At 41.3% G+C, this 14,188-nt stretch overlaps 1 protein-coding gene across 7 annotated transcripts in view; it reads right to left on the bottom strand.

Moving 5' to 3' along the window:
• LOC142947762 (transcription factor SOX-6-like) overlaps positions 1-14,188 on the bottom strand; it is a 104,390-nt gene that overhangs the window by 65,598 nt on the left and 24,604 nt on the right. The window lies entirely within an intron of this gene.

The raw sequence follows: 14,188 nt of genomic DNA, 5'->3' as shown, positions 1-14,188 counted from the left end.
GAGGACAGCAGGACAGTAATAAGGAGAGGAGAGGAAAGTAAAGTAGTGAAGAGGAGAAGAGACAAGAGGGGAGGTTAAAGAGAGGAGAGGAGAGGAGAGGAGAGGAGAGGAGAGGAGAGGAGAGGAGGACCCATGATGGAGGAAAGTTCAAGTGACCAGTTGAAGGTCTAAACTTGTGCCGCTGATCTCACAAAAGAAAAAGGAAATGTGTTGGAGATTTCAGAACATCCATTTTAATTCAGAACAACAACTTCGTTTAAAATGCAGACACATGAATGCTGAAGATGTAATTACAGCTCACTCACACAAGCGACTGAAAGTACACATCATATTTTTGGCTTTTATCGCAATCTGAGAGACTTACAATGACTACAAGACATTCGTGCTGAATGTTCCACACTCATACACACACACACATACACACGCACACACACACACACATACACACACACACACACACACACACACACACATATGCACATTAAGCACATACTGCCACGGGGATAATCTATTAATCTATTAAGCAGCATCAAGGCCACTCATCACCTCAGAGCTGTTAAAAAAAGCAGACGCTGTGCTGCTGCATTTCAGTGGAAAAATCTCTCTTTTTTTCTAATGTAAGCCTCAGGCTGGGAGAGTCATTAGGCTAATACATCATTTACTGTAATGACTTCCCTTTGTTGCCCTATACTTATGAGGACTTTCATTGACCACATTTATTCCCTCAACCCTCTCCTGTAGCCTAATCTCAGCCCTAAATTCTTATTCTAAATTGAAACACAAGCCCCCTTTAAAGGGTTTTACACATCTTTTTTGTCCTGATGCGGCTAATTGGTGCGTTTAAGTAATACACACACACCCACACCAAATTACTATGCGATAACTGACAATGCAAATTCCAGCGGAAAGGGCGTCAGACTGTTAGGAATTGTTTTTGCTCCAGAAAAAAAGACATGTCACACACACGCACACACACACACACAAGCCTTCGCATACACACAACTTCTGCGAAGTGAAACAGATTGCCACTTCAGTGTTAGCGGTCAGTAAATCACAGCGGGCTGTCCACCTCTGAAATATGCAGCCTCCTGGGTGCCCTTAAACGTAAATCTGACCCTCAGTGATATGTCTGGAGGGAAAGAAGAGATCGGCCACAGAGTGTGTGCGTGTGTGTGTGTGTGTGTGTGTGTGTGTGTGTGTGTGTGTGTGTGTGTGTGTGTGTGTGTGTGTGTGTGTGTGGGCGGCAGCAAAATCCTTTACACGGGGAGCTGATAAGAGTGAGATAAAAGACTGAAACCACGTGTCAATGCGAGAGAGAACGAAGAGAATGAATAGATGGAGAAAATGTGAGACGAAAACATGAATAAGGCGCATGCAAGTGTCGATTCCAAACACGTGCATCTGGGTCTAAAGTGTGTTATGTGAAAGAGCTCGTTTCCATGTAGCGGGATTCCGAGGGGTCATGACGTTCTTTGCATGTTATCTTTTACTACTTGTGTCAGTGACTCTGTTATGCAGGTTACACCAGAGGAGGGCTGCCGGATAGTGTCGCCGCACGAAAACTGAGACTCACTCAACTCTGACCTGAAGATGTTGGAGAAGCATTAATAGTACACCATCGTAACTATTCTACGGATCACGTTCTACTGTCCTTTGGAAGCCAGCTGCAATTCTTGTCTATCTTACCCTAAAGAGTCTTTTCTCTCATTCATGCTCAATAAAAAAGAAAATCTCTAATTTCTAATATCATCTTTTCAGGCTCTCTGGCTTACTACAATTCTGACCTTTGCATGCTACACTGTTCCCAAAGATGACAATAAGGGAAGGAAGATTATTTTACCATTACCTCACTGTAAATCGGTCCAGATGAGAGCACAAGCTAAATACTTGAATCTGCTATAGTTAATACTTTTATATTAACAATGGATCATATGACTACTTGAGCGTGAAAGGGTAAGCTGGTGAGGACAAACCCACAGATAATTATCACTCAACTCTGCAGTTTCGCTCAGCTCGAAGGAATGTTTTAGCATCTTGAAGCAAATTTCACTTTTGGTTCATTCTTATCAGTGTCATTTCTTCCAGCCCAGTCTCACCAAATGGCCTATTATTGACACAGCAATTTGGAAGTCGTTTAGCGTGCAACAAGAACGCCTTTCTCGCTTTAGCGTGTCATTTTACGCCATGTAGTCTGCAAGGACTGCAATGTAAACGCGTACGCTGGAATATTATTAGTATAAACTAAACCAAACCAAACCTAACCCAAATACAGTTTAGTTAACTGTGCTCTCGGTGGGAACTGAAAGGAAAACATTGTTATATAGTGAAAGAATAAAAAGTGAGAAAGACTTCTTTTGTTGGGTGCAATAGTAATAGACAGGGGGTCAAGCAATCATAGGACTTTCAACCGGGAGACCGCTGTTTGTGTCCCAGAGTGTCATTTTGAAGTTGCTTTAGTGATGTTTGTTCTGTACTTATGTGACCTTACTTATATTTGACTTAGTTAACCTACATATTTTAAGACCAACCATGATGTTTCTCCTAAACTCAACTAAGTAGTTTTATTGCCTGAACTTAAATGCGTCCATTTCACGGTAACAACTTAAAATGGTTTAATGCGTTGTCATTAAACGCAAACTGTCCTTAAAATATTGTGCTATTTATACGCCTTCCCGTGAGATCAGGTTGCAGCAGGCAGCTGTTTTCAGCTAAGAAGCTCTGAAACCACACTGTGCGCTACCTGCAGCGCCGAACGGCAGTCAGATGAAGTTAGGTACGTGATGGAGAAGAGACTGCAACATTCAGCCGCTCAAGAGTCCGTCAGAGTTTCAGCAATTTACTACCAAGACTGCAACAGCTAGAAGACTTCTGCCAGTCTTGGGAATGATAACAATTATTTTTCCCACTTCACTAGGTGAAGTCTGAGATTCATTCATTTGCCACCAGTGCCGAGCTCCACCTAATGCCTGATTTGACAAATTGGACGAGTGACCGCTGTCAGCCTGATGTTTACATTTCTCAGAACCTCCGTTGTTTTTACACGGCGGTTTGAGTACATGAGATCATAAGACCCCAGACAACCAGCAAACAGCAAATGACTAATCCAGAATCAACTGCTGCAATCCACACTGGAGCGATGAGGGAGCTGATGGGGAGCCGGGAAGGGAGAAGGCAGAGGAGCGCCTATATTTAGCTGACAATATTGCTGGTGCTGTGTTTATGGCGGAGCTTAAGACTTAGTTTCTTGGAACTGGTGTCTCATATGGCCAGGAATGCCCAGCCCCATAACTCGCTGCCACTGATATGGTATCATCATGCAACAGTACGGGGGTTTGTTGGTAAGCATGCCGCAAGGCCTTTATGTGATTGGTCGGGGCAGGAAAACAGTATAGATGCGCTCGTCATCCGGCAGAGAATCACATTACCAGTGTTTGTTGTTAACTAACACGGCAAATGTTAAGCTCTACCAATTCATTGCTGTGGAATGAGTTTAGGAGCTCCAGTAGTTATTTTGACTTCGAGATTTCGGGTGAATGGTGAGGAGTTGTTTATTTGTATTTTCTGCTGAAAGTGTTCACCTTTTCTTTTCTTTTTTCTCAGTTTAACTTAATTACAGCTGATTCTAAAATCAATTCTCTTCACTGTTCACATATCTGTTGATGACTTCAAAAGTAAAATTATGGGCATATAGTTTTTAAAGGTAATGCAAATAAACATGCTAATAATTTGTGAACATACATAATGTTCAAATCTTATCCTCATACAATGGTTCATATGACATCCAAGGAAACATGTACTCCTCATTTTTCGTGCGTTTTCCTTCAAAAGTCCAGCTAGATCTGTCAATTTCTGCTCGTTGTGCATACATTCTTTTCAAAGTAAACTTCTGTCTTCACAGGAAACAACTAAGTTAAGATTAGGCAACAAAACTACCTGGTGAGGTTTAGGGAAAGATTGTGGTTTGGTTTAAAATAACTTCGGAAGTGACGTTACTTAAGTACGGAAGTTACGTGACAAGTTAATTAACGTTAACTTCTCGTTTCACACGGGGAACAAATAGCGGTCTCCTGGCTGAAAGACCAGTGTTTGTTGGACACATCCCGCCGCTCTGTGTGGGTCTTTGCGGCCTTTATACTTCCTGGTTCATGATAACTTGGATAACATACAAATCGATTTGGTGGGATACCAACAAATTACAGTGTATTCATTTTTGTAGTTATAACTACGAACGCTGTATGAGAACAGACTGGAAAAACTACTTAAACAGCTACATTCAACACAGTGCCAGAATATAGTACCATACATCAGGTATAATCATAATGCTGTGTGCTGTGCAATACCAAACAATATATCAACACAATAAGAAGAAGAGGAACTCCTATCAGGCCCATTTATATGTTGCCATCAGGCTGCAGCTGCTTCTGTCATGTCATTGAGAAAAACAGAGAGCTACTGTGCTGTATTTTTGGGATGTCGGTCATCACTATCACTTTTTGTCTTTCCTATTCAGTTTGATCGTTTGAACAGCCTTTTATAGGATAAGACTGCACTTAAAAACAAAAGATACATGTGCATTATCAGAAACTAAGCGTTTATTTGTCTTAATGTCTAAAACAATGTATTTTGGAGGTGTGGGTTTTCCCTCTGACCACAGCTCTTATGCATGTCAATATCAGGTTCCTCCCTACTGAGGAAGAAATTGAATGATTATAGCTGAAGGAGCAACCTTTTCCCAACGAGACCAACAACAGAATGAGTTTGGCAACGCGGAAACACTCTCAGGAAACAGTAATATGACGATAATGTTACAATAGCTGAAAAAGGAAATTCATTTTTCACACGCGCATCGCCTTGAGCCTCTTTCCGAAAAGCCCTTTCATATTGTCAGCCATCTAGAAAAACATCAACTTATTCCCCTGAAAGCAGTTGTCCTATCTGAAATATGTCTTGGAAAGTGATACTGGTGAGATTGCCTGCTTGAAAGCTAAACAGAGCACCCACTGTTGAGTGAACAGCTTTCATTTTTCGTCCTCATGCATTGTTTGAGGTTTTTTTATGAGCGTGAAGTCAGGTTGGGAAGATCTTTCCATGAGCAGGGTTAACATCTCAGTTGATAAGACACCTAATGTAATTAAAATCACAATGAAGTTATGCTCAGCAATGTTACTTACTGTTCTCTTTGAGCATTTTGGTTCAAGTTCCCTTCCCTCCTTTGTTCCCTTTGGACATTCTTAAAGCCTTCAGCTCAGAGACACATTCAGCAAACAAACTGTTGCTGGTGGACAGCTAGCTAAGTCCCCTTCTAAAACGTGGACAGTAACTTAGAACCCCTTTGTGAGTGGAAGAAAAACGAAAACCGGGGTCGGAATTTGGCAGGAAAGCGTCGTTCAGATCTGGCCTGGAACCTGGCGACTTGGCAGAAACAATCAGGCATTGTGGAGCGTGGACGGAGAGGGACCTGTGACAGATGAGAGCGGGAGAGAGAGGGCCCCCTCTTAGAAAAACAGTACACAAAGCGCCATTCACAACCCAGGTCCCTTCTGCCACTTGTAGAGCGAGAGAAGGGCTCCGACAAAGGCCTTCGACTCGACCAATTGGGTGTAAAATCTCCAGCCGTCCCAGCTGGATAGAACTGAGGAAGTGGGAAATACCAAAGAGAGAAGAGAGAAGAGGGAAAAAAACACAAGAGGAGAAAGAAAGCTGAGGATTTTCCTTGGAATTGTTTGTCTGTTGGACAGTCCCAACACGAAAATAAGGTGGAAGAAAAGCAAAAGGAAACTGAAGGTTTAAGAAGAAAGAAAGGGGCTAAAACACAAGCTAAATCACCGACTTCTTTTTGTTGCCAAGTTCCTCTCAATTACTTTTTTGAGTAAAAAGCTATTAACGTACTGAAATGTGGTCACACCTAAAAAATAAGATCCAAGTTGTAAAAGGGTTACTCCAGCGATTTTGCGTTGCACTTCCATAAAGTTGTGAAACTCACAAGAGGCCGATTTAAAAATAAAATTGGAGCACCAGGTGCCGATAAATCCTGACTTTTAGTCTCTTGAAAAGGTCAAGCTACAGGAATCCTACACCTACTAACAATGCAACTCGATAGCGTCTATCATTGACCCCTTGCCTCCTAAATGCTCACGTCTTTCAAACCTGAAGTTTGGTGGCCATCAGTAAAAGTCTGTGGTTGTACCAGGCAACTCCCAGGTGTGACTGAGTAGCAAGTCATTGCTTAGAAGAACACATGTGCTCAGTTACCTTCCCTAGATAAATAAATGAAAAAAGAGAATTGGCCTTGTATGAGAACGGCTCCTAAATCTCGGGTCTGTCTGGACTCTCATTAGATCATCGCAGAGTGCTGCACACAGAGGGCACTGTCATAGGTCAGACATGTGGAATGTGAACGCACACACGCTGCCCTGTTTTCTCCCAGAGATTCCCTCGTCCCGGCTCTTTTTGCCCAAAATAGAAATGTTCAATGGCAACGCCAGTTACCCCCAAAATCAGCCCACTTCGTCAATGCCTTGACGGCAAGAAAAGCAGTTTTGTTTTCTGAAATTCCAACCGTTTAACATGGATTTCACTATAAGAGGCAGCTCTGTCTCCAGCAGAGCCAACAAGTAGCTGCGCTGTGCTGTAGTGCTCAAGATCGGGGACGTGGTCTCGGTCTTGTCTCTGAATCCACCGCATCTTAACACGGTCTTCACAAAGAAGACTCTGGATTTTATTTCAAGACCGGGTCAACGTTCGACAACTACGAGGATATCACTAGACTGCCTGTGCATTGTCTGAATTATTTTTTAACATCGTTACTGTGATTGCTAAATTCTCTGCAATGCCTTTTGATCATTTTATATGCGTGTGTGTGTGTGGGTGTGTTTATGGAATCTGGAATTTAAACATTGCCTATGATTGGCATGTTCCACATTTTATCAAAAGTGTGTCACGAAGTGTGGAACTTGCACTGGTCTGGTCCTGGTCTTATGTTGGACTCGCCCTGGTTTTGACCTATTCTCAACCTATCGAGGTAACTTTCTCGGTCTCAATACACTTGGTCATGACTTGGTCTCGGTGTGGTCTTGACTACAACTATGTGCTCATCACTTGCGACTGCAGGTCCTCGCTGACCTTTTCATGACTTCAGTGAAACAATGAAGGGAGGTGAGCAGAAGGCGTATGCTGTGGTCGGGTTAGAATAGCATGTACATCCATCATCCATCACAACCAAATTCTCAGGTAAACAGAAGTCATTGTGCGACCATCAGTATGTTACACTGGAGAGTTCTATGTATTTACCTTGTTAGGAAGTATTTACAACCTGAAGGCACTCAGAGGGGATGGACAGAGGCATCGATCAGGCAGGGCACAAAGTGAAGTGACTCCTATTGATCTGAGTGATTTCATTCTACAACAGTAAGAATATATAGCAGTTATCATGTGAAAAACATATTGTTCTGTTTAGCCTTGTCATTGTATTAGCCGTGGACAGACATTGCCATTTTGGTATTTTATCTCCAATTTTTCAGCATCTAAACATTTGGCTCACCCCTTACAGTCACCATCACTGACCAGACAAAGAAAAAAACTCTAGATCAGAAGAAAAAGATATATCACAGCACCAGCGTGATCCATCACGAAGACAAAACACTGTTGCACTTGGCCAGTCAGTCAGCATCGATGTAGACTCTCTGTTGGAGGGTTATATAACCCACTTTTACTCCCTGTTAACTGGTTTGGGATGGCAATTACATGGCGGACCCTCCACAAGAGTGGAAGTGGGTCGGCAGAGGGTGTAGGTGGCGGTTTAAGAAAGGTCACACTGCACTGGATCCGACAGGAAGATGGTCCTGAAGAATGGTGTTTATAAGCTGGTTTGTTAATGGCTCATTGGTATCTATGGTAATCAGTTCGGTCATGTTGCCATCAAATTACCTATTAAACAATACTTGAATACAAATATTTCCAAAAAGTCCTTAAAACAATTTGGTTTTGAAATTAGTCTCTTAAAATATAAAATTGCCAAAACATATTTCCTATCTGTTCCATTGAGGAAAATGTGGAGAGACATTCACTGTATCCAGTGTCTGCAGAGTATCTTAATACTCACAAACAGTGCAAATTTAAGGATTTTGTCTCTCATCATATGGACACCTGGAGCAAACATGGGGTTCGATGTCTCCATTAGTCCTGCTGATGGAAAATCTCAATCAAAGCCGATGATGGAACACTCAAATGATGAATGTGTCGTTTGTACAGTGGGCGTAGACACACATCACTATGCCGGGTCTCTGTGTTCAGGGACCGGGACCAAAACCGCAGACCCCAAGAAATCCAGAAGTGCCCTTATTGACCAACACCCTGCCTTGTGCTTGTTATTTTTTCTGGCACACGAACACACCTCTAGCTAACACAAATACAGTACACATATGCATTTATCTACTTCATGGCAACGATACAGAGTAAACCATTGAAGAAACCATTGAAGACCAAAGTCAACACTCGGTGGCTCAAAAGGACCGTTTGTCTACTAACTCATGCCCAAGGAAGTTAGAAGACCTGGCCAGTGTGAACATTTTATCTCTTGATCCTTAAAGTAGAGCATATTGTCCAGGTGGCTATGCCACTATACAGACAGATAAAATATGCCCATAAAACAGCAGACTTCGTACAGTACTTGAATAAATATATGTTGAACAAAAACATTTTAGATATTTAAAGAAAGATGAAGTTGTTTTGCCTTTTGAAAGCATTTTGCTCTTCAAGCAAGTTGTTTTGTGAATTCTACAGATGGGTGGGGGGACATTTGTAGGACATTTTGTGATTTTGCTAAACTTCTGTCAAAAACCACCCCACAACTTATAGCTTGCTGTTTGCAAAATAAACTAAATCAGACTATAGCCTTCCTAACAAGCCCTCTATTTGCTTGAGGCCCAAGTTCTCATAGATTTACGTACAGATATATTTATATATATCCTTAGTATAACAATTATGCAAGTGGAATTACTTGACCCAGAGGTATCGGAATAAAACAGAACCAGCAAAAATAGAAGAGGACCAAGGCTAGAACCCTGAGGAATGCCACGAGTAAATGTAGATCTGCTAGAGTTGGGGCGATTGTGGCTCAGTGGGAGAGCAGGGTCATCCGTCAATGAGAGGATCGACTGTTCGATACCCAGCTCCGCGAGTCCATGTCGATGTGTCCTTGGGCAAGACACTTAACCTCAAATTTGTCAGCGTATGAAAAGGTGAATGACATGTAGTGTTAAAGCGCTTTGAGTGGTCCGAAGACTAGAGAAGCGCTATACAAGTCCATTTAACATTTACAACAGTACCTTAACCAATCAAAAGCTGTTTTAAAATGTACATTATATTCGCTATATGAGAAAGGGTATCGAAGCCATCAGAAAGTAATGGCTCTACAATACAAGAGATCTGTGTTCACGTAATAGTGCAATTTCAGAGCAATGTATAGACTACTGCCAGAAAAACAGCTGAATTAAAAATGTGAAAATGTTTGATAAGGAGCCCTTTTAGAGTAACACATGTATTATGTAGTCAAATATTTCCTTCATCTTTCAGAGAGAAGGTAGCTTTAATTCCACCAACGATGATCTTGACGCCCAGTCAACATCAATTTTTCTGCATTTTCTTTCTTCTTTTAAGTCTCCATAACGACACTCACTCTGCTAACCCTCCCTTTGTCATCTCTCTTTCACCTCACCTCCTTTCACCGCGGATCTATATTGGCTTAAAGCACAAACTGCCTACCATTTGACAAACACCTGACTTACAGGAGGTAATACTCGGTTTATCGGCAGCACCAAACCACCACATGTCCTCTCACTTCGAGCCACAATCCTAATTATTACACCGATTACCTTTGACCTCGAACATAATGGCCCTGCGATGTGCAAATAAGCTTGTTACATAAGTTTTAAGCCTTGTTGTGCTTCAACCGTTCCATATAGATGGTAGAAGATGTAAACAACGGACAATCCTATTATCTTAAGATATATGCCCTTTTTTCAAGGATGAAAGACAAATAACTGTGTTTGAAATCAACCATCCGTATACAAAAACAACTAAAGCGTCCAAAGGAACGCAAATATCTTTACAGTGCTTTACGTCAAAGAAATTAAGCAGATTAAGAAATCAAAGTGGGTCAATTTTCCAAAGGGTTAAGTTTCAGAAGTATCATTGGCAGTTAAATCTATTTCAGGGTGACATCAACAGTAGAAAGTCATGATAGAAGCCCGTGGCGATACGACAGCTGCCCTCACACATTTTTTAGAGTAATTGCATTAGCCCTGAGGCTAGCAGAAGAAAAAAGTGAGCTTCAATAAGTCATTACAAGACTCAAGGGTTTCACCGCAGCTAAGAACAATCGTCAGACATCCATGTTTACTGTTTTTTTATATTGTTAATTTACTTCAGTTGTCCATCCCTGGTACACATTTATAATTCAGTGTGTTGAGCTGAGAGGACACAAGGGACAGAATCTCTCTAAAAACACAAAAGTGGATAACAATTTTGTTAATTGTTAATTAGTTTCAGTTGTTGATTTGACAACACAGACAATAAAAAGCAAAGGCATCACAGACCATGCACATATTCTTACTGAGAATAAAAATCTCTGCAATCTCAAAGAACAATTTCTTGTTCGGACTAGCACAGTGACATAATGACAGTAGCTACATAGATATGGTGGACTGAGTTAACGAATACATACCTTTTATTTTAGCAAATTCAAACGAATGGGATTTTTTTTTAACTACATTTGTGAATAGATATGATTGTATCCTCACAATGGAAAAACAAACTTGTTTCAAAACTTTGATGTAAACAAAAGAATTACAATCAAACAAGGAGCGTAACATCATCCGCAGGGGTGTCCAAACAGGTGGCTTTTAAAGCACCCAGGAGGCGCGAATGCCAGCTAATCCCAGATTAGGACTGACAAGTCGTTTCACTGGATGCCCCCATTGTAATCCCAGTTGCCTCTCTATCCTCTGACAATGAGCTTTGTTCCCTATCTCAGAAAGAGCTTTGAGGATTTCCTCAGCTTTGTTAGCATGAAATGGCTGCATTATTCAGAGGCATGCTACTTCCAGTCGGTCGCAAAACAACATATTTTCATTCAATTATTGACCGGCCTGAATGGGTAATGTGTACAGATGGTTCTAACAAGTCATGCTCATAACACAGGATTTAATTGATACTCATTTTGGCAGTGTATAACTCTGTCACATATACAGACATGTAAAGGGAAAGAGTGGAGCTGTGTAGCAATGTAATTACATTTCTGAACACATCAGGCGTTGTGACACTCGTATCCACATGGATTTAGGGTGAGTGCAACACCATAAACTGTAATTCTAAAATTCTAACAATAATATAAAATTACTTAAAGACTACGGATGAAAATTAGCTGATACTTGATATATAATTATATTGCTGTATTTGGGAATGTTTACCTTTTTTCCAATTTAAATGTAATTTTGTGTTAAGACAAATGAGCCGAAACATTACAATAAATAGAACTAAACTGATGACAACAAAGAAAACACAATAAAGAAAATAAACGTGACAAATCTGATGATTATAATCCACAGTATCTAAAACATCAAAGAATAATAAAAGCGTCTCTTATCTTCTATAAACTGTCACCTGATTCTGGTATTGATGAAGTACTGTATACTTTATGTCATTTAAAGCTGATAAATTCAGAACAGGAATATAGCGGTAAACAACTCTCTCCCTCTGTGTGTGTTGTAATCCGAGCTTCTCCGCGCTTTGTTTACGTATAAGTCCGGCCTCGAATGCATGTTAGTGCACGTGAGTCCCAGTGTGTGAGCCCTGATCACCGCTGCACTGCGTTCATACAGCGCTTCCCCCTCAGGATAACACTGTTAGCTCTGTCAACTCTGACGTTGTTTGCACTGTTCATGCTGTCAACACTTTTAGCTTCTAGCCCCCAGCTCAGCAGGTCCATGCTGAGAACCATGTGAAGACAATCCATTAATCATAGATATCCCCTGAAATTCAAATTTAGCTGCTTTAAGTTTCATTTGTTACTTAACTTCCTCTCGTCAACTCTGGACGAGAAAGTGTAATAAATCCCCAAGATGTAAAACTGGAATTTGAGTTACACAATATATATTTTTTATCTACACAACAAGACTTGAACGCAGTGTAAAGAAGGTAGAGGAGACGTGAGGGACGTAATGCTGAACCAGCAGTGGAGCAACTTCTTCTCCTCTGCAGGAGCAGTTGCCTGGTTTGGCGGTTGGAGGCATGTCAATGTCCCCCGGCATTTCGAGCCTTCACAATCCAGACTAATCCTTTCCTTTCCAATCCTGTGTCCCCTGGTCTGGCTGCAGCCACTTGTTATAAAGTGTGTGTTTTGCTGTATATAGCCTCTTTCCCACCGGGCTAAAAAACAACTTACACCCACTAACATCTGGCTTTTGTCTGAAATAGGAAAACTTACAATTGGCATTCATTCCTGGGACAAATGACTCGGCAGTAGTTAGGTATTTATCGGCTCCAGCTCCGATCGGCAGTGGTGGAAATATAACAAACTGCTCATTTTGGACCCCTTTCCCATAAGATGTGACGCGTGTTCAAGTGAATACATAATAAATAAAATCGAATGGGATTTGGACAATTATCATAATTCATCAACGTACAAAACTTTTAAAACAATGAATGTGCTCTCCTCAAGACAACAGTCATTTTAATAATCGTCGAAACGCACCTCATTCAAACCCTTTGTTAGTCCTTCCACTGTTCCGACAATCACCAGCTCTGATTTGAACGTTTGAAAGAAAAACTGAATAAGTAGCAGTTAAAAAAAAAGAAGAAACCACCTCAACATTTTCACTGCTTTCTGACCCTTCTTCCATTGAAAGTGGCACCATGGACAGAAAGGCCAGTGCAACGGCACACTCGCAATTGGAAAGGAGTCTAGTGTCTATTTTTAGCGGGTTTCCCACACTTAAAAAAGAAACCTGCATATACGCCCTTACTCTGGTGGGAACAGGGTATATGTGTATTATGTGAAACAGGCTGTGTGATTTGAAACAGTTATGTGTGATGGATACATCTGATACCATGGACGAGTGGCCGATATACAATAGACACATGTAGGGTAGAAAGTTCTGTGCCCAGTTCATGCTAGCTGAGAAAAAACCTGCCGGGGAAAATGAATAAGTCACGCTCTGGAATATGAACACAAGCAAGACGTAAAAACACATGCAGACAGTCACATTCTTGAGTGTAGGGAAGGTGTGAGTGTGTGCTGCGTGGTCAGAGCTACTACACAAGGTATCCATTGTCCTTTACCGACCCACAGCGAATATACATTGTTCACGGTGCACAAGGCCTCACTTCAAACCGTGCAGGGTATTAACCTAGCAACTCACAGCGGCCGTCCTTCACATGGACTCAAGCCTTTGAATCAGGGCAGATATATAAGACTATATATATATAAGGGTTGTTCAGCAACATGACTGACGTCAACCGTGCAGAGTCCGGCATTCTGTGCATCAGGCAATAATCCTTTCATATGTTGCTGCTTAGTTTCCTCAACTGAAATAACGCAGTGGCATTAAGAACGGCAGTGATTCTACTGTACAGATGGTTCATAAAAGCTTTTACATTTGTTGTTCTGAGGGGCAGATCTTGATTGGTCTTCACTGAAAGCAATTATCTGCCTCAGAACAAATGTGCGTCATGTTTTCAGTCAGTCTGGAATAAATAGGAGGAGAATTATTTAGCGATAGCGACAAAAAGAGAGACATTAATGACAACTAAAGACACGTACATCAGGGCAATGCTTCCACCCGAATCACCACAGGGAACAAATGACAAATTGAACAAAAAGAAACTGACCTACATGGATTGCTACTTTAAAGTCACAAACATTCTCTTCTTAAAGCTAAACAGTAAATCCCTAAAACCTACCGTAACATAATCTTGATTCATATTTGATGATCAGCTCTGCCTATTTTGACAGTTTGATCGGAGTTCACAAGCTTCACGAGCATTGATTGACAGCTGCGTTAGAGACTGCTTGTATTTCTTCGAGCGCGGTGGAATCTTGTAAATGCCATTAAGAGCACTAAAAGGAGGCGGAGGAAGCTTATTTGTTCACAGACACTCTCTCTCTCTCTCTCTCTCTCTCTCTCTCTCT

Source organism: Anarhichas minor, unplaced genomic scaffold, assembly GCF_050575085.1.
Source record: "Anarhichas minor isolate MPS153535 unplaced genomic scaffold, ASM5057508v1 ptg000011l, whole genome shotgun sequence".
Lineage (NCBI taxonomy): Eukaryota > Metazoa > Chordata > Actinopteri > Perciformes > Anarhichadidae > Anarhichas > Anarhichas minor.
The sequence above is the reverse complement of the archived record's forward strand: the minus strand, read 5'-3'. Positions and strand labels throughout refer to the sequence as shown.